This window comes from Peromyscus californicus, unplaced genomic scaffold, assembly GCF_007827085.1.
Source record: "Peromyscus californicus insignis strain IS unplaced genomic scaffold, ASM782708v3 Scaffold_7__1_contigs__length_154581171, whole genome shotgun sequence".
Lineage (NCBI taxonomy): Eukaryota > Metazoa > Chordata > Mammalia > Rodentia > Cricetidae > Peromyscus > Peromyscus californicus.
The window spans coordinates 39,976,734-39,997,696 of NW_026294595.1; positions in this window are offsets into that span (position 1 = coordinate 39,976,734).

Consider the following 20,963-nt stretch of genomic DNA (forward strand, 5'->3'; position numbering starts at 1 on the left):
ATTAAATGCTGGTATTGAAATTATATCATTCATTTGTCACTTCAACACAGTCACCAAGTATATGGCCATCTTTTTTCCAAATGATGTTAGTAACATAAAGTTCCTATTTTTGCTGGACCCACATACAAAATGGGAGTGAAGACAGATAATAATAATAATTTTAAAATATCCAGTGTGCCAGATCAGGATAACTGCTATGACTAGGATCAGGATAAGCTAAGACTAGGCTGCTGATGCGGGGCTGTGTCACCACTTGATTTCCCATCTAGGTGTCCTTACCAGTCTCCCACAATCAACACTTCATGATTTTCATCATTGGCAATTTTATATTTATTTTCAAATGAAGTCACTAACTGATTGAAGATCGAATGTGACACCAGAGGGAGAATACACAGGAACATCTTTTTTCTAAGAGTTTATCAGAATTTTGATAGGATCCCTTCTGTAAAAAGGGTGGTAAGAAAATAAAACTCCATTCACAATTCTTCAACAGTTATCTTTGTTGGGCCAGTGAGATAGCTCAGTGAGTAAAGACGTGTGAAGACCAGAACCCACATGGTGGAAGGAGAGAACCGCCTCCTGCAAGTTGTCCTCTGCTGTTCACGGAGTCACTGTGGCATGGACACACACACACACACACACACACACACACACACACACACACACACACACCATGAACAAATCAATGTAAAAGCTATTCTTTTCTCCATTTGTAGTTTTGCATGATGACTTACCTTCTGCCCCTTTCCCCTGTTTCCCTTTTCTAGGTTTTCTTTGCTTTTACTTTCATCATCATCCTAGTTTTCTCAATATTAAGTTTCTGTTTCTGTTCTCCTCTGAGGAAGACTAATGAGCTATGGTTTTTCTTTTTTTCCTTTTATACAGAATTGCTTATTCTTTTGAAAATCCCCAAAGATCCATTTAAGGCCCCCTTAGTTTCAAGTCACTCTTTAGCATCTTGTCTAAATGGTAACTCAGGAAGATGCTAGGCTAGAGATTCCTATTATTTCCAAGTTTTCATTAGAATTTTTAACATTAAAGAAGCAAAGATTGTAGCAGGCTTTCTCGGATCACCAGCCCCCAAATCATGACACAGAGACTTGATATTAGTTATGAATGCTTGGCCTTTTCTTATGCTAGTCCCACTAGCTCTTATAATTTAATTTGACCTGTTTCTCTTCATCTATGTTTTGCCTCGGGGCTTTTTACCTTTCTTTTATTCTGTATTCCTACTTCCTCTGTGTTTGGCTGGCTGGCTGTTGCCTGCCTGGCTGGCCTCAGGCATCTGCCTGCCTCATTCTCTCCCGAGCTTAGATTCCTCCTCCTACTTATTTTCTCTGCTCACCAGCCCCACCTATCCCTCTGTGCCTAGTTATTGGCCATTCTGCTTTTTATTAGACCAATCAGGTGCCTTAGGCAGGCAAGGTGAAACAGCAATACACCTTTACACAGTTAAACAAATGCATCATAAACAAAAGCAGCATACCTTTACATAGTTAAGTATATGCAGCATAAACAAATACAACACACCTTTACATAGTTGAAATAATATTCTGCAACAAAAGATGGGAGAGTCAAGGTGGCTCAACCAGGAACGGCACAGGACACCAAGCCTGACAACCTGAAGCTGACATGGTGGAGGGAGAGAGCCACTTCCTACAACTTGTCTTCTGGCATTTACACACACACACACACACACACACACACACACACACACACACACACACACACATAAAATAAATGTAATAAAGAAGCAGAGATGATCATAGCTTCCACACAATGAAATAGTAGTACTTTGTTTTAAAGAAAATGGAATTAAATCCAGTTTTAGGAGCAAATCCTCTAAGTGCACCCATCTTTGTATTTGTTTACTAAAGAAAGAGCCCACTGTATGTAAGCTAATGTTACTCAATCTTAGCCTAGCAGTGTGGAGTCATTATATATGGACTCTGACTTCAGGGTGCCTGAGCTCACATCTTAGCATTGTCTGCTTAATTCCTGTTTCTAAAAAGATTAATAGCCCTGTCTTAGTTAGGGTTTCTACTGCTGTGATGAAACACCATGGCCAAAGCGGCTTGGTGAGGGAAGTGTTTGTTTCAGCTTACAGGTCTGGATCAGTCTTTCCTGAAGAGTGGTCAGGGCAGGAACCTGGAGACAGGAGCTGATGTAGAGACCATGGAAGGATGCTGCTTACTGGCTTGCTCTCCATGACTTACTCAGTCTGCTTTCTTGTAGAAGCCAGGACCACCTGTCCAGGGGTGGTACTGACCACAATGAATTGAGCCCTCCTACAGGCTTACCTGATTACAGCCTGATCTTCTAGAGGAATTTTCTTAATTGAGGTTCCCATGGCTCTCAGATGACTCTAGTTTATGTCAAGTTGACATAAAACCATCCAGCCCAAGAACAGTAAAAGAAATCTAAGTTTATTAGAACTTGACACTCATTACCTAATCATTTTACCAACTCAGTTAAACTTCTGGTTTGTACTGTGCACATATGAAACATTTTCTAGAAAACATTTTTGGCCAGCAAATCGTATGTCAATGGTCATGTTCCAAAGACTCACTCTTCAAATGTGTTCACTACAGCTTTCAATACCTCTAGAAAGACGTTCCTAGTGTATGTCTCTATTAAAATAGTAGCTGTACCTCAAATGCCTGGATTGTTCTTCTAATTTATTTTAAAATAAATGCTTAATAGACTAGAGTGATGGCTCAGTGATAAAGAACACTTGTACTCGGACAGGACCTGGGTTTGGTTCGTAGCACTCACACAGTGGTTCCAGGGAATCTGATGCCTACTTCTAACCTCCATGAGCACCAGGCACATACACAAACATATAGGCAAGACACTTATACATATAAAATAAAATAAAATAATCTAAAAAATTTAAGTAAATGCTCAAGAGCAAACTTCTGTCAAATGTAATTAGACTGCCATTGATTTACTTTGTGTGATGGCTTAAAAGAAAATGGCCCCTATAGGGAGTGGCAGTATTAGGAGGTGTGACTTTGTTGGAGTAGATATGGCCCTGTTGGGAGAAATGTGTTACTATGTATGTGTGTGTGTGTGGGGGGGCATTGAGATCTCCTATGTTCAAGTTATGCCCAGTGACAGTGCACTACCTGCTGTCTATGGATGAAGATGTAGAACTCTCAGCTCTTTCTCCAACACCAGGCCTACCCGCATGCCACTGTGTTTCCCACCATGATGATAACAGACTAAACCTTTGAACCAGTAAGCCACCCCAATTAAATGTTTTCCATTATAAAAATTGCTGTGGTTATGGTATCTCTCCACAACAATAGAAACTTTAACTAATACGGTAAGCTTGGTTGACATTTACCCAATGAACACATCAGGGTTAGATGTTCCCGTCTATATTCATTCTGATTGAGAAGTAACAGTTCTTTTCTCTTCATGTTTACCTTATACCAACTGCTGAATATTGCATTCTTATTCACTACAGTTGGCAATGTCTTAAAGCAGGAGGGCTATAGAATGAGTTGCTAAAATATAATGTTTAGATACACTTAACCAAAATCCTGAATTCCTAAATCATAGTGTTAAACTGATATTTTTAAAAAAGCATTTAAACGTCAGTGTACAATATGATATGAATAACATTCAAAAAGGGCTTGGTTGGTAAAATATTGCCACTTAAGACTGAAGACCTGAGTTTTCAGATCCTTAGAAATCACCTAACAAGACAGATTTCTCAGTGTGTACCTGTAATCCCAGTGCTGGGACAGTGGAGACAGGTGAATCACAGGTAGAGAGCCCTGGTGCTAGCCAGCCTAGCTGAATTGGTGAGCTCTAAGTTTGGTAAGACACCATATCTCAGAGCATAAGATGTTAGTAATCTAGGAAGATGTCTGATGTCCATCTCTAACCTCTACACACATGTTCATTCACACAAACATAGATGTGTACCCCTATACTAATGACTCACATTTACATGTGTATACATTATCCCACACACGTAAAAAATTTCTTATTTTGTTTATCTGATTCCTAATTTTTCATTTTTGTTTAGATTTTATGGTTATTCTTGTATGTACCTATACTTTCTACATAAATACATGTACAGTTACAATTATTGGAGTTCATATTAGAGTACATGCATTTTTAACTAGAGGGACCAAAGTATTCTGATTTTTAATAAGAAGTCAATTGTGGAGAATTGAGGCACCTTACTTGAACAGTAAAATAAAAGGAAGAATCCAAAAAATGTTAGAAAGTTTTTTTTCCATTTGTTCCACCATTTTTAAGAAGAGCATCCAACAGAGAGCTCAGAAGTGGTCCACTCAGTTCCTTCCCTGGTGACACAGTAAGCCAGAGCACCATCCAGGGACGGAAGCTATTCCTAAGCTTATCTTCTGATTAAGCTTTCAGGAAAAGGACTTTACACTTAACCCTTACAATCTGCAGGGTTGGAATTTTGTTATCAATTCCATTCTCCAGCTAGAGGCAAAACTCTTAAGATTGGAGCCTCTTGGGGTCAATTAATAACATAGTTGATATTTATTTACGTATGTGGAGTGAGGGGGAGTACATGCATATGCATGGAGGCCAGAGGTCAATTTCAGGGTTGTCATTTTTCAGAACTGTCTCCGTCTTATTTCCGTTATTTGTTTGGAGACAGGATTTCTTACTTTTGCCTGGAACTCACTGATTTTGTTAGGCTGTCTGGCTAGTAAAACCCAGAGACCTGCCTGTTTTAGCTTCCTCAGTACTGAGATTATATATGCACGCCACCAGGCCTGGGTGCTGAGGAACCATCTCAGGTCCTCATGCTTGCATGGCAAGCACTTTACCAACTGCACCATCTCCCTAGCTACTGATACTCATTTTTTTTTTAATTGTAGTTCTACACAGTTGTTGCAAGCAGAGCTTTGTGGATTCTGAGATACTGTCTTTCCTGGGAGAAATGCAAGATTTCATTCCTTTGACCCTCTGGTCACATTTTTATCAAGTTATTAATGTCAGAACTTTGGTTTGTGTGTATTTCTGTTTACAGATATTGTGTTTAGTATAGAATGTTGATTCCTGAACATTGAATCATTCATAACCAGCACTAATGCAATTCATGTCTTATCAGAGCTTATCTCATATGCTTTCTCTGTGAGGATCATTGACGTTTCCCTGTGCTTAGGTACAGGAGACATGGCTCATCTGTATGCATAGAGTCATTCCAAACAGTGTGATCACCATGGCTCTAAATACGCTCAAAAAAAAAAAAAAAAAAAAAAAAACCCTTGTTTATATAGCATGAAAGCCAAAACACAGAAGCAGAATTTTGTACTCTATGATGGCTAGTTTCTTTTTTTTTTAGTTGAATATAGATTCCCCCCACCTCCCTGTGGAAAAATCCTCTGTACACCGTAAAGATTTGTCACTCGAATTGGTTTAATAAAACACTGATTGGCCAGTAGCCAGGCAGGAGACATAGGTGGGGCTACCAAACTGAAAATGCTGGGAAGGAGAAGGATGGAGTCAGGGGTCACCAGGAGACACAGAAGGAGCAGGAGATAAATATGCCATGCAAATAAAGGTACCACCACATGGCAGAACATAAATAAGGAATATGGGTTAATTTAAGTGTAAGAATTAGCTAGTATGAAGTCTGAGCTATCAGCAAGCATTTATAATTCACATTCAGCCTCTGTGTGGTAATTTGGGAAGCAGCTGCCAGGTTTTGGGGAACTGGTGGGTAGGAGAGAAATGCCCATTTACATTTTTTCATACACTATATTCTGATTATAGTTTCCCCTCGCCGACTCCTCCAGACCCTCCCCACTTCCTCACCCATCCAACCCCACACCCTGTCTTTCTTTCTCTCATTAGAAAACAAACAGGCATCTAAAAATAATAAAATAAAACCAAATTGGGAAAAAAGAGCCAAAGAAAGAGCACAATAAACACATATAGATATTGAGACACATACAGGGCAATTTCAATTACCAATGTGATTGAAGTGACAAATACAGAGAACATTATTAAGGTGCACAATTGGATTTCTAGAAGGGTTTAACTGAAGAGCAAAGACACACCCTGAATGTAGGCAACACATGAGCTGGAGCCCCCCCTCCCCCCCCCCCCCCCCGCCATTGACCAAAAGAGGAAAAGAAGGAGAAATCAAGCCGATGCCTGTTATCTCCCATTCTCGGCTTCCTAGCTGGTGCCAACCTACTCCCACCCCCCTGCCTTTCCTGAAGTAATAGACTTGTGTTCCTCTCTACTGTGAGCCAATAATGAATCCCACTCCTTTAAGTTGCTTCTTGTCATGCATATGCACACAGATATTTAAGCTCCGCTGGGATATTTGGTTGGGGTGACTCAAAATGTTTCATTGCTGACACATGTTGACAAATGCTTAATCAAGGGTCATAAGCATTGGTGGTGTGGTGCTGGAATCCACCGGGACAAACCAAAGTCTTAGGCTCAATTCAAATTTGTATTAAATGAATTGGTTCTTACTGCTAGCAAGACAGCAGCCCTTGAGCTAAACCGAAGGGGAGTTAAGTGGGGTTTGAAAGCAGACATCAGGAAGGTGTGTATTACAACTATCCATGGAACCTCCACTAGGCAGGAAAACTGTTTTACTTCCCTCAGGTGTTTCTTACTTTCCTGCTATATAGTCATAAAAAGACCATTTCATCCCTTTCCCATGGTGATAGCAAGTTTTACGGAAGCAAAGGCAGCTGTTAATACCTCACAGCCTACCAACTTATTCTTTTTTGTTTTTTTTGTTTTGTTTTGTTTTTCTAGATAGGGTTTTTCTATGTAGCTCTGATTATCCTGGAACTCTCTCTGTAGACCAGGCTAGCCTCAAACTCACAGAGATCTGCCTACCTCTGCCTCCCATGAGTGCTGGGATTAAAGGTGTGCCTCACAACTGCCCAGCCAATTATACTATTCTTATCTCACTTGAAGGCCACTAGGATCTTCCAGGCATTCCAGAGCAAAAGGTCACTGGCCCTTAAGGGGATGCCTGGCTTCACATTAAGTTTCTTTAGTTACCACAGGGGACCTGTGTAAATTATTGCTCAGGTCTGAGCACTCTGATACCTGGGATAGAGCAGTTCTTTTCTGGGCAGGCAAAAACCACAGTGCCATTAGAGTAGGGCCGGCCATCATGTCCCCACGTTGGTTAAGGGGTTACAAATAAATGACATGACAGCAAGTGTTGAATCCACAAATGTGAAGTTTGTAAGTGATGACCCTCAGCTATGCCTTGAATACTTGAACCCTCACCAACATTCACCTTGAAAAAAATCCCAATGAAACAATGGTAAGAGGTGATTAGGGTATAAAAATGGGGTTAGTCACTTCCTCTATCCTTCCTTTCCATCTGTCATATGAATAAGAAGTAATCAAGGTACCGTCTAGGAAGCAATGACTGAGGCTTTCATTGGACAGAACCTGCCTTCTTCATCTTCATCCATCTTCAACTGGACTTCCTATTCTTACTGTATTTTTCTTCTCTTTTTTTCCGGTAGCATCAGTAGACTGAGACAAACTAGCCAGGCATTGTGGTGCACGTCTTTAATCCCAGCACTTGGGAGGCAGGGGTAGGTGGATCTCTGTGTTCAAGGTCACACTGGTCTACAAAGCAAGTTCCAGGACTACACTGAGAAACTGTATTGAAAACAAAACAAGGAAAAAGACTGAGATGAACTGCATGTGTATACGTTTTCATTTTATTTTCTTTGCCTAGCTGGTATTATTTGGAAAACTGGATTGTGCTTTTCAGACATGTTTCTGAATTACATATAATTCATTTCGACTAACATTATTATTTAAATGGGCTTATATTTTCACTAATTTGTTAATGAACAGGTAGTAGCTTGGGGCATTCATCTGCCAAACCAATTGAATTAGGCATTGCCACGCATTTGCTTAGAATAAATAAATCCTTTTTATAGTACATAAAATACATAACTTAATAGTGGTAACATCTGGGATACTTTAGAGCATAAATTCCTACCTGGCATCTGGGAAAATTAAATCACATATGAATTCAACTGAAAAAGTTATCTAGCGTTTATAAATAGGAGAGGAAGTGGAAAGAGTTAGCAACCCGATTCGACTTACTACAGAAGAAGGTTTGCGGGTGTCACGCCTGTTGCGTAATCTTTATTTCCTCAATCTACTGGCTCAGCAAAGAGAATGAGCAATGACCAACTCATGTGTTGTTTAAAAACATGTCTTGTTTACAGGTGTTTCTTATGCTTTTATAATTAATTTTGTTATACTGTTAGTGATAGTATCAGGAAATAGAACTTCCACAAGAATATAAGGAACAGCCATTTTGCTGCATGTTTGTTGTGCCCAAGGAGACTACGAGTCTAAGAATCAAGAGATTCAGATATGCAAGAGAATCAGTGGACGAAGCCCGGACACTCACCACCTCCTCCAAAGAGAATGGATCACTCACCTTTTTTCTGTTTTCTTTTTCAATTTTACACATTCTGTGGTTTGGGAAAATGTTTTCAAATTCTGTATGAAAGACTAAATAGAGGATTCTTGGAAAAATGAACATTTAGATGACCTCACACTTAATATGTTTACACCCATCAAAGTAACAAGTGAGCTCGGCTAGGCAGCTGTCTTTATTCCATGGGTTTCTGGTAGAATCAAGTACTAAGAAGTTGCCTGTTATGCCCACATCATGAGCCCCCCAGAGACCACCAGAAGTCCCAGTTCATATACAAAAGCAAAGAGCCTTTATTTCAAGCTTGGGCTCTCTGTCTGTTCCGACACAGGGATGGTTCAGGGAGAGCGCTGAGCTCAGTTATGGCAGGTTTTTTAAGGAGTAAAAAGTGGGGGGTTGGGGGAATTCCAGATTCAGATGGGGGTTGAACTCCTGACTGGGCAGGAGTGGGGCAACAGAAATCTTGGCAAACAGGGATTGGTACTGGTGCTGCTGCAAGGAAATTGGCAACCTATATACAAGCTATGTAAGCTATCCTTCATGTTCTAGAGCATCTAGTACTTGTTTGTCTCATTTTTTTTTTTTTTTTTTTTTTTTTTTTTTGGTTTTTCGAGACAGGGTTTCTCTGTGTAGCTTTGCGCCTTTCCTGGAACTCACTTGGTAGTCCAGGCTGGCCTCGAACTCACAGAGATCCGCCTGGCTCTGCCTCCCGAGTGCTGGGATTAAAGGCGTGCGCCACCACCGCCCGGCTTGTCTCAATTTTGATTGGTCCTCCGAGGGGTATAGTTTGTGGTTTTTCCTGGTTTTTGTAAGGGTGAGGCCTAGTACCTGTACTGTTAGTCTGTAGCCTGTCATGGCTGCACTAATGTTAAGTTAGACCTCTTCATTGCCAGGTTCCAAACCTGTATGGCACTTGGCTACGTGAGGGAAAGGGACTTCAGTAACAGGCTGCTATTGCGATAATTGGGGGAAAGGAGTGTGTAAAGTTGGTGAAGGAAGGAAAAGATGGTACAAATATTTGGTGAGGTCATAATTTTATATCATACATTTTATATTATGAAATTATTGTGCATCCTGAAATAGTTTCTTTTCCTGTTGCTCTGATAAAAGAACTCATAACAAAAGCCACTTAAGGGGAGAAAAGGCTATTTGGGCCCACAGTTCAAGAGCACAGTCAAAGAGGCAGGAGACTGAAGCAACTGGTCACATGACACCCACAATCAGAATTGGGGGAGGAATGGATTCTAGGCTTGTTTTCTCCTTTGTATTTAGGCCAGGCCTCTAGCTCAAGGAGGGTTCCTGCACTTTTAGGATGGGTCTTCCCACCTCAATTAACCCAATTAACATAATCCCTCACAGGTATGCTTGGAAGCTTGTCTCCCAGGTGATCCCAGATCAAGCTGACATTTAACACTACCCATCACATCCTTAATTTCCTTCTAAATTCCTAATTAGCAGTGCATACATTGGATATCAGTGTTGTGAGTATATTTATCTCAGAACTTTTCCCTGATCTTCACATGTTCAAATTTTCAAAATCTACTTTAAACAGATTTCATCATATTTATTTTTTTTCCCACAAAATGAGCAAAAAAGTCTCATAAGGGCCATGTTTATAGTATGTGACCAATTCTTCTCTTTTCAATAACATCATGATTCAATTATTTATTTAAGAATAGTTCAAGCTAAAGGATCTATGGCTTCAATAGAGAACAGTAAACAGGTTGTCTGTGTGGAGTATGTGGACTGTCTGGACAGGCTTCAGGAAGGCTCTGTCTACTTCATGATCAACCTGCTTATGTGCATACACATGTACTGTATGCGGTTCATTAGTAATCGAGAATATAAACCTGCATTTATTTTGTGGAATGACAACAATGAACCAGAGAAAAAAGCCTGAAACTTATCTCACAAAATGAATTCTGAAGTTCCTGGACCCTCTATAACCAGGTATCTCCTCCCAGAAGCTGGCAGACACAAAACAACCATAGTCCCATTCATCCCTTCTCAGAAGCTGGTGTGTGAGAACACATAGGCTTGATTCCTTCACCAGCCTCTCCTGGACTGCTCCTCATAGATGAAGACTCCTCTGCTGCCACCTTGTGGGGTTTCATTATCAAGTCTTAGAGGCACTGGATGAGATTTAGCAGATCTTAAAGCAAAGCTAACTACATTCAGCATAGATTATACCGAGGCAGTTAACAGGAAAAGCAGGTGATTTATGTTTCTCAAGAGGAATTTAAAGCCATGGTTGTGATTTAAAGTGTTGTATTTTATAAAAGCTGGTGTAACCTTTTTACCCAATACCACTAATGCTCTGCCCAGTTTTAGAAAAGAACATTTAAATGAAGCTGCTCAGGGCTCAGGTCCTTCTGGTACAGAGTTGTAAGAGGAAAGGCATCTGTATGTAAGGGGCAGGATGGTGGGTGCTGAGGCTGATTTTAGGCCTGTTTGAGGATGGCCTAAGCCACCTTATCCCTTCCCACACTAGCTAAGATTACAATGGGGGACTTGCCTCTGTGCTGATCACGTGACTCCTTGGGGGGGGGGTTGTATTTTTGTTTACATGTCATTCTTGGTAAAATTCAGTTTCGTGAAGCTGTGCAACATGGTTTTATCCATCTAAATCTTCTTATGTCATTTGTAACAGTCTGCAGTCTGGCACATAAGAGATACCCAATATCGAATGTCTGACTTTTAGGTATCTTCCACATTCTTGTCATTGAAGAAAAAGAATACACCCATATTCTTTTTCAGAACTTTCTATACATTACCCCCTCAGTTTTTACAACTCCCAAGTCTAATCATGAATGAGCCTGTCACTTTTTCCTGTTCAATATTCACTGTTCTGTTTTTAGTAAAATTGCACCAGAATTCCTTAGGCAAAACAACATTTCCCACCCTCAAACCTTATTTTGTATAATTGATCCTTTTCTCATAAAATAGGGATTTGTAGGTCTAGAGCAGTGGTTCCCAACAACCCTTTGGGGGTCGAGTGACACTTTCACAGGGGTTGCCCAACCATCAGAAAACACAGTTATTTCCATTTTATGAATCATAACTCATAACAGTAGCAAAATTATAGTTATGAAGTAGCAATGAAAGTAATTTTATGTTTGGGGTCACCACAACATGGAGAACTGTATTAAAGGGTCACAGCGTCAGGAAGGCTGAGAACCACTGCTCTAGAGTTTGATTAGCTCAGGCTATTCCACATATGCATTTTAGCTTTAGCGATAAGATGAGGATGGGACCAGAATCCAGTTGGAACTAGGGAAATAAGAATGGAAATTCCCCAGAGCTATTTTTGATGGTGGATGATGCTCTATCAAGGGTTGAGAAGGGGTTTTGGAAAAGACCCTCTCTCATGTCCTCTGAGTGGAGGCAGCAGGGACAGCTGGAGTGATACTCATTTTGGAAAAACTGCTGATATGCCAAATAAAGCCTGACTGGAAGCCAATTTTGGACTTGGGGGTTACATGAGTTAATAAATTTGCTTGTTTATATATACTGAGCTGAATTGTTTTGTCACAACATGAAAGGGATTGCTCCATCTTCTAATAGCAATTATCCTCATTTTGCAAAAGGAGAAACCTAGATTCAAGGAAGTTGCATGATGCATGCCAATGTTTCAGACCCAGCAGCTGAGCCTGCACTCCACTGCCAAATCTCTGAAACAGTTTTGCAATGTTCCTTCCATAGTTAATATTGGAAACTACTGAGAAAACCAGTGGACTTATTCTCTTGTCATCCAAGCGGGAGTGAATTTATGAAATCAGGATTGAGAAAAATCTAAGATAATCAGTAAAGAAAAGATACTGCAACCAAGGCATTAGGATTAAGTGATTTTCTGTGTGGCATGGCTAACATCATTTGAGAAAGTGACTTTCCAGGACACATGTCTTGTTTCTTTCTCACTACTTCTTAACTGAGTGAAGATTCATTTAAAATAATGCCCAGAAGGATAGTTTATACAGGAAATTGACATATAACATTTGATATTTCATGTCTTTATACCTCTTTTTCATATGTTCCCATATAATCTACTTTTGTATAAATATCACCCAGTTTGGTTTTATTAGACACTTTATGGTAATACTCTTCTCATAGATATTCTGTTGCTAGGTAACATCTTCCTTCCTCCTCCCTTTCCTTCCCTCTCTTTTTCCTGAGCTGGTTACCATAGTTCCCCATGTAATGAGTGGCCCAAGTTTTTACTATAATCTTGTTTGTTGGATTAAGAGTTGTGTTCGCCGGGCGGTGGTGGCGCACGCCTTTCATCCCAGCACTCGGGAGGCAGAGCCAGGCGGATCTCTGTGAGTTCGAGGCCAGCCTGGACTACCAAGTAAGTTCCAGGAAAAGGCGCAAAGCTACACAGAAAAACCCTGTCTCGAAAAACCAAAAAAAAAAAAAAAAAAGAGTTGTGTTCATATTCTCTGTCTGTCTCTCTTTCTCATCTCTCCACACCAATTTACAGTCTATTTGTTCATATCATATATTTATATTTAATTAGAACCAGATGCACACATCACAAAACCAAAACCAAAATACCAGATACAGAGTTCAATGTAATTATTCAATAAATATTTGCCCTTCATAATTGATCTGGAGATTCTTCCCCTTTTCTTACATCCTTGCACAGTAATCCCATAGTTGGGGCTTAACTCCAGTTAAAGAGTTGTTAAACTGGGGTATCAGGTTAAGTTTTAGAAGTTGTTTTTCTTCAGCATTTGATAACTCCCGGTTACCCTGAAGGTCTACTAGCCATCCTTCTCTACATTGGTCTGTGTCTAGGAAGCTGGTCTTGATGGACTGCTCCCCTGAATTTCTTCATCTGGTTTCTGATTACAAATCATTGGCTGGAGATCAGAGTTTGGAAACAGAATAAGATATGAGTTATTCCCTTTACTATAGTTCATCTGTTTCATCATGCATTGAGACATTGAAGGTCACAGGTCAGGTTGCCCCCTTCCATACAGGATCTGTACCTAGATTTCAGCAACTGAACCCTTGCCATCCTTGTCTTGCATCTTCAGCCCAAGGAAGGAAATGGTTTGATGATACTTGCTGTAGGATTCTGGACTATCCCTTACTTGGGTCTCTTATTTATATAAATACCTTTTAGTTAAAACTTTACTACTAATTTGAGAAATCCATCTAGTCTGCTTAAAGGGCTAAAGGATTTATTAAGAAAGGAAAACTCGAAAGACAGAGCAGAGGAATTGTTGCAGTATCCTGGAAAAGGTGAGGCATAGTCCCATGCTGTTCTTCCACCTCAGACTGTCCCAGCATCCAAGTCCCATGAGGGAGTACATAGAGCAGAGTATGTGCATCTGAGGTCTTAAGGGTGCCAGAGAGGCCACGCCCCAGGAGCATATACTTCAAGGTCATAGGCAAGTAGAGCAGTTACCTGCTACATCTCTAGGACTGTGCTTCAAGGTCATAGAACATAACAGCTATCCACTACATCTCCCCCTTTTGTCTAAATAAGAAAGTTCTAACCTAATACAAACTATACAAATAGGGATAACTATCAAGTATTGTCCAGGAGAGGGGAAAGGTGATAACATAAATAAAAATAGAAATACAACCAGCAAGAACATCAAACAAGAGACATATACTAAAATCCAGAAATGTCCAGAACATAGGTAAATGGCATGTTACAGAGATTACTCTAATAGCTGTCCTATCCTGAAGATTTTAACTTTAGTATCTAAAATGTTCTTAGCTAAGATATGAGAGGATTATAATTGTAACTATCTAGTCTTCAACTCCAACAAAGATCTGAGAAGGAAAATAATATTACCTGAGAAAACAGGAAGTACAAACAAACAATATCCAAAAAGTTATGAGAATAGACAGAGACAGCTGGCAGCCTGGACAGTCACCTAAAAAGTCTCAGCGCCGTTGGGGCATCCATTTTGGCTACAGGCCTGGAATATCTGACAGACCATTTTCAGAAGCAGGAATTTTGAAAGACCATATTACCCTGTCTTGGCAAGGTTCAGTAGTCACTTTTCCTTGTGTCTTGCTCATCTGGAAAGGACAGTGTTCATACTTTCAGCCGTTGATGCAAGGGTAGTTCTTTGCCCAGAAGGCTTTTTTGTGCCAAGAGGAAGACAAACTTCCAAAGTGTCTTAGAAGCCCAACATTCTCACAGGAGTAGATTGGTGTTGCCAGGAGCAATCATGTCTCACATCAACAGAATTCTAAGTTATCAAAATATTTAAATGCCATATTATCTCTGTCTATGAAGTGTTTGAAGACTACCTATCCATCTGATATGTTTCTGTAAATCAGGAAAACCTAACTAACATAACTATAGATATGATACTCATGGGTGACTATTAATCTTTAAGTCTTATCTATCTAAATAACCTAAGGACTAAGGAATCAGATTAACAAGGTAAACAGTCTGTAAACAGATGTACAGTATAAGGACAATGACCTCAAAATTGTGACAATACACAAAATATCTCAAATGGAGGTAGAAATGTATAGTGTAATATGATAACAATATCCTTAATATATATCAATATACAAAATATCCTAAATAGAGGTAAAACATATATACAGTATGGCAAATATAATTTTACATTTGTATCAATATACAAAATATTTCAAATAGGAGTAGGAACATGTGTACAATATGACGATTATAGTTTTTAATTTGTTTCAATATACAAATTATCTTAAATAGAAATATAAAAATGGTTTACATTTGTATCAATATACAAGAATTCATATCAGTGCAAATTATCTAAGGCTGATAGTTTGCTAAATTAGTTTACTAGTAGATACAATAATCTACCTTAATATACTGTACCTATCCATTCCCCGTTTTTCTTTTCCAAAAAAGAATCCTGAGTCTAAATTTTATTGTTCCACCCTCAACCCTATAACAACTTGACCATAACCCTGAGAAAATGAAAACTTTTGGGGGGGGCATCGTTTTCTTGGACTTGGTTTTGATGGAAGAAATAGCTGTTGAGCCTATGGTTGGAGGCCAAAAAGCAAAGCAAATGTCCAGGGCAAACTAAATTCAGTGGATGCCGGTTGGTGTTTTAGTGGGTTTCTTGCACCACTCAGGGTTTTGGCTCTGCTCTGCTCCTGGCTCCTGGGCCACATCAGTACCTATACCTACATTCATGAAGAAAAGAAGCTTTTGTGTTTAGTTTCAAATTTTAGCTTTGGATAGTTTGAGCAATTAAATATCTTATCACAACATTAACACATTTCAATTTACTTTAAAAGATCTAAGGATGGGATTCCACTTACCTATTTGAAACTACATAAGCACCACGGGCTGTCATTTTCTTCACACAAGGAATAATCAGGCCATGCTTGATTAAAAAAAAATGTTGGTTAACTGTTCTGATCTGTGTCTTCCTCAGTAAGGCTACTTATTAACATCCATTTTCTCTCTACAGTGTCACTAGGTCTATTCATTTCACAAGACGGTTATATAAAAGTCAAACATGACAAAGCACACACAGCTGAAATAAATGGTCATTGAATGCTATATTAATAAGTGGGTTGCGATTTATTTGTTCTTATTGCCTGGCTATTCCCGCTAAGGGGTCCTATAAAGTTGGGGTGATCTTTTTTCACATACCTCACACAGCGCTTGAGGATTTTGTAAGTCTGCTCATAATCTAGTTAAGAATCAGAACAGGTTTTAATGTTTCTGTATAGGTGTACTGACTTGTTTAATCATAAGCAAATCACTAACAAATGAGCACAAGTACTTGAAAACAACACGTTTAACTTACATGGTTCTATGGACTCAGTTTTGCTAGTATAGGAAGGTACGGCATCTGCAAACAATCTATATTCACAAGCGTGCAGCTTGGACTTAAAAGTTACCCCAGATATGTTTCCTGTCTTGCTCAGGCAGCGGATCGCTTTCCGAGGATTACTAATTATAGTGTTGCGGCTTAGTTGTATACACATATTGTGATCAATATTTCTCAAGAGTTTGCATTGAATCCAAATTGCTTAACAGGGCTAAATAACCGAGGCAAGATGTGTGTATTCCGAAGCCTTGTGAAGAGCCCTGTTGACACTTCTCATATGTGCACGATTTGCTAAATTGCTTTAAAGTTTGTGCTTCTGCCAACACAGTACTTAATATTACTAGAATTAGAAGCAGAAAACTGTTGTTGAAAGCTTTGCTCTAGAAAGGTCAGTTTTCAAGTGGCTGGTTGACATAATAAATGGAAAATAAGGCTTTTTTTTTCTCTCTCTCTCTGTCTTCACTGGTGGACAGTAACCTTTATTTAGCTGCTGAAAAAAGCCATTGTGAACATCTAATAAAATTGCAACTGAGTGGCCTCATTTTATAGTGTTGTTTGTATTGTCCAATAGTACATAAAATTATGTGGATTAATTTCTGGAGAAAGTATGCACAATTGTGTGTACACATACATACACATTTAAGCAATCCATGAGAGTGCACTTTAGCATAATGTAAATAAACAGCATGGTGGAGCCAGGGCGACCATATAACAGTAGAAATTATAACTAAGGGTCTCTTATTCAATTTTTAGGTTTTGTGTGTTTCAGATTCAATTGTATCCCTTTTCAAATGCATATAACTTAAATCATATGCCCTAAGGTGATGGCATTTGGAGACTGAGTCTTTAGAGGTAATTATGTGGATGGATAATGAAGATTGGGCCCCCCTGTTGGGTTAGTACTCTTATAAGAAGAGAATTTATGGAAATTTCTTCCTCTCTTTCCACTCTCACTCACTAAACTTGAGTGATGTTAGGACACAGGGAGGAAACTGCTTTCTGCAACTCAAGGGCCAATCTATCACTCACCATTGTCCCCAGAGCATCTTGATTTGAAAGTGCCAATTGCCAGAACAATGAGATATGAATTCCTATTATTTGATCCACAAGGCTTGGATCTATTTCTACAGAAGCCTGAGCTAACAGAGTTGCTGTGTGTGTGATCTCTCAATTTCTACATAGATTTAAAAGTTGTCAGAATTACTTTGCATATCTAACAGGCTATACTTTCAGCCTACCAGGTCACAGTGCTGTTTTTCTTGTTCATTATTTTTATGGGCAATGATGCCAAAAAGTCAATAATTTTGCAGATCACATTTCTTTCCATTATAAGAGTTAACAACTCATTTTCATTATTAGGGCCATTTTAGAGTAGTCCCTTCTCCTTAAAAATACAGGTTTTTTTTCCTGCCTTTTCTCACAGGTAGTGTATCTGAAGAGGAGAATAACATAGTCCATTAGGAGGCTGGGTGGTTGGAAGTCACCCTTACCCACTAAACTGTCACTCCAAGTGGTCTAAATTCAACAATATACCCAACACAGTATATTCTTGTTCTCACTGATGCTCAGACCTCACAATTCCAGTGTTGACTATTGATTTGGCCCTATCTAAAATAAACAGCTCCTTCTTCAGTCTTCAATGCACAATTACATGGGAAGTTCAAAATTATCAGTAAGTCTTGCTGTGTGTGTAACGTGTATGTGTGTGTGCGTGTACGTCCTTCTTGGTGCATGTATGCTGTGGGTGTATGGCAGACCTGAGAGTGAGTTGTGCATGTGGAGGCTAGGGGACAACCTAGGTACTCTTTCTCAGTCAGTGCCTCCCCCCGTTTTGAGACAGAGTTTTACACTGGCCTGGAGCTTGCCTGTTATGCTTGATTAGCCCACTAGCCAGCCCCAGGAGCTGCCTGTCTCTGTCTCCCTGGCATTAGAAGTGTAATCTATCATACATGATCATCTAGGTTACTGTAATCATGTGAACTTCATGGCCACCAGAAAACATGTATCTTCTATTAGAGAAGTGGTTAGATTGATTATTTGGGGGCTGATTTTCCTTGGTCAAAGTATTGTTTTCTTTTTTGTTTGTTTGCCTAGTTATTTTTACTACTGCCATTCTTTTTTTGTTTGTTTGTTTTTTGTTTTTTTCTGGTTTTTGTTTTGTATTTTGAGACAGGGTTTCTCTGTGTAGCCCTGGCTGTCCTGGAACTCACTGTCTATATTAGGCTGGCCTCAATCTCAGAGATCCTCCTGCCTCTGACTCTGGATTAAAGGCGTGGGCCACCAACTACTCTCATTGTCAATATTCTTCAAATCTTTTCTTTTCTCTATTACTGTAAAGACTTTCTGTTATGGTTTGAAATGTTATAGTTTGGAGGGGCAGAGGGAAGGGAAAAATTAGGAGACCACATAGGCAAACTGTCTGAATTTTACCGTCATCGCCGATACCAGCTCTGCAGCTGTGGGTAAGTGAAATTACAAGTCACCTTCCTTTTCGCTCTAGTAAATGAGAAAAAAGACAGTACATGCCTGATGTTGTCCTGTGTTGAAGAACAAGACTTTACAGCTTACAGTGCCTGTTACTTGTTGTTTAATCTACACAGAAAACATATGAAGAGTAGCTAACATCTTATGAAAAGAAAAGCATGTGCTTTAAAGCACACACACATCTATATTTGGTAAAGTTACCAAATGCTTTATATATGTATATATATATTGTTTGATATTTAAATATATATGTATATAATCTTGATAAAACACTGTTGCCTCTACAGTGCTAACTAAATCATGGAGACATTATTGTTTTTTAAAAATCTGTGGGCTAATGTGAGTTTCTCCAAGACATAGTTTATAACAGTGGAAACTTTGTAGTTTAAATGTTGCATTTAGAAAGCCTGCTGTAGCCGGGCGGTGGTGGCGCACGCCTTTAATCCCAGCACACGGGAGGCAGAGGCAGGTGGATCTTTGTGAGTTCGAGGCCAGCCTGGTCTACAGAGCGAGATCCAGGAAAAGGCGCAAAGCTACACAGAGAAACCCTGTCTCGAAAAACCAAAAAAAAAAAAAAAAAAAAAAAAAAAAGAAAGCCTGCTGTAGGCTGTGGTGTTTGAAAATCCTTTCTGTACCTATCTCCACCCCTTTTTTCTAAGGAAGATACATTATCAGGATTTGGTATTTTGTCCCACTTGCAAGCTAACAACAAACTTGCCAGTTTTCATACAAGTTGGCAGAGGCCTGGGATGCCTGGGTCGGAGACAAAGGACTTCATTACCCAAAGTACAATAGAAGCCTGGGCAAAGCTCCCTTGGACCCGTGGGAGCCTCCCAGAGAGTGCTCAGTTACGTAAGCAGTGGGCTTGCTATCACACTGGAGGAAGTCTGTGGTTAGGTAGGGGTAGTCTCTTTAAAAGGGCTGTAAGCAAACTCATCCAAATTTTATCCTGGGGCACAGGTACTGTCTTTGAAAGTAGACATGTAGAAATCAACAGACCTGTGGAGATCTGACTCCCAGCATAAAGAAAGACAATGCATCAGTGAAACTACTTTGATAATAAAAAGTACAAAGGAATTCTGATCTTAAAATTGGATCATTGTTTTAACTACAAATTACCCTCCCAAGCACTTTGAATATGCAGCTTGTCAATTAGAATAAAACTTGGCATGGATTTCTTCCGCTGACAGTTTAATCATTTGGTACCCAGTGAGTCACACTCTCATTCATCTTATCAAGCAGGTTTTTATTCGACTTCTCTTTTAATATATCCCAGTATTAGCTGCAGAAACTGGCGCTTTCTCAACAGTAGGGTGGATGTTAGCAACTTGGCTTCTTTCTGCCTCTTCTGATAAAATAGTTTCACAAGGTCCAGAATGTTCTTCCGCTTTAGTACAGCAGAGCAATTGTTAAATTATTCAGTCCTGCAAGGCTGATTTCCTCTGTTAATACTTAACATTTTCTTGATGGTCTTATTTATTTTTTAATGTTAGGGCTTTCCTTTTTCAGAAAGAAATGGAAATGGTATCAGCTCTGTCCTTTTGTAAGCTGATTCTAACAGCTGCGCTTCAGAATTCTCCTGAATTCTAGACTCGGAGACACAAAATTCATGAGTTTCACAGAAAAACAAGCTGGTTGTTGCTTTTTATCAAATGATAAAACCCAGGATGTTCTCTTGATGTTTATAATCAGGCAGCACGTCCTAAGAGATTGCTCAAAACTCGAATCACCGATAAAGTTAACAAATAGCGGCAGACCCCCATGCATCGTAGGCCTGTAAACAGCATTCTAAAAACAAAAACAAAACAAATGTATTCCTACGCAGTATTTGGAACATGTAAGATTTTAAAAATCTATTCGGAAATCAGATTCAACGAGATACCCTCTATTTTTATTGGCTACTTCTGGCAACCGCGGCCACCACTACAAAACTACAAATAACCTTTTTTCACATTAGGCATCAAATGCAGCATAGCTAAATGGTCATGGTTTTAAAGTTCGGATGCCGCTTCCACACTGTATGGAACTGCGAGTAATTGCCAAGTTGCAACTATCTGGTCAAAAGAGCATACAGGTAGGTTAAAAGAAGTCATAGACTGGCCGGCTCGGGGGTTTTTTCCGGAGGAAAGAAACTCTAGGAGTGGATGGTCTAGAGAATCTTTCCAGAGAGGTGGGGAAATGACTGCGGAGGAGGCTCCTGGTTAGAACTTGAAAGAGCCAGTTAGAGAGAGGAACTGGAATCC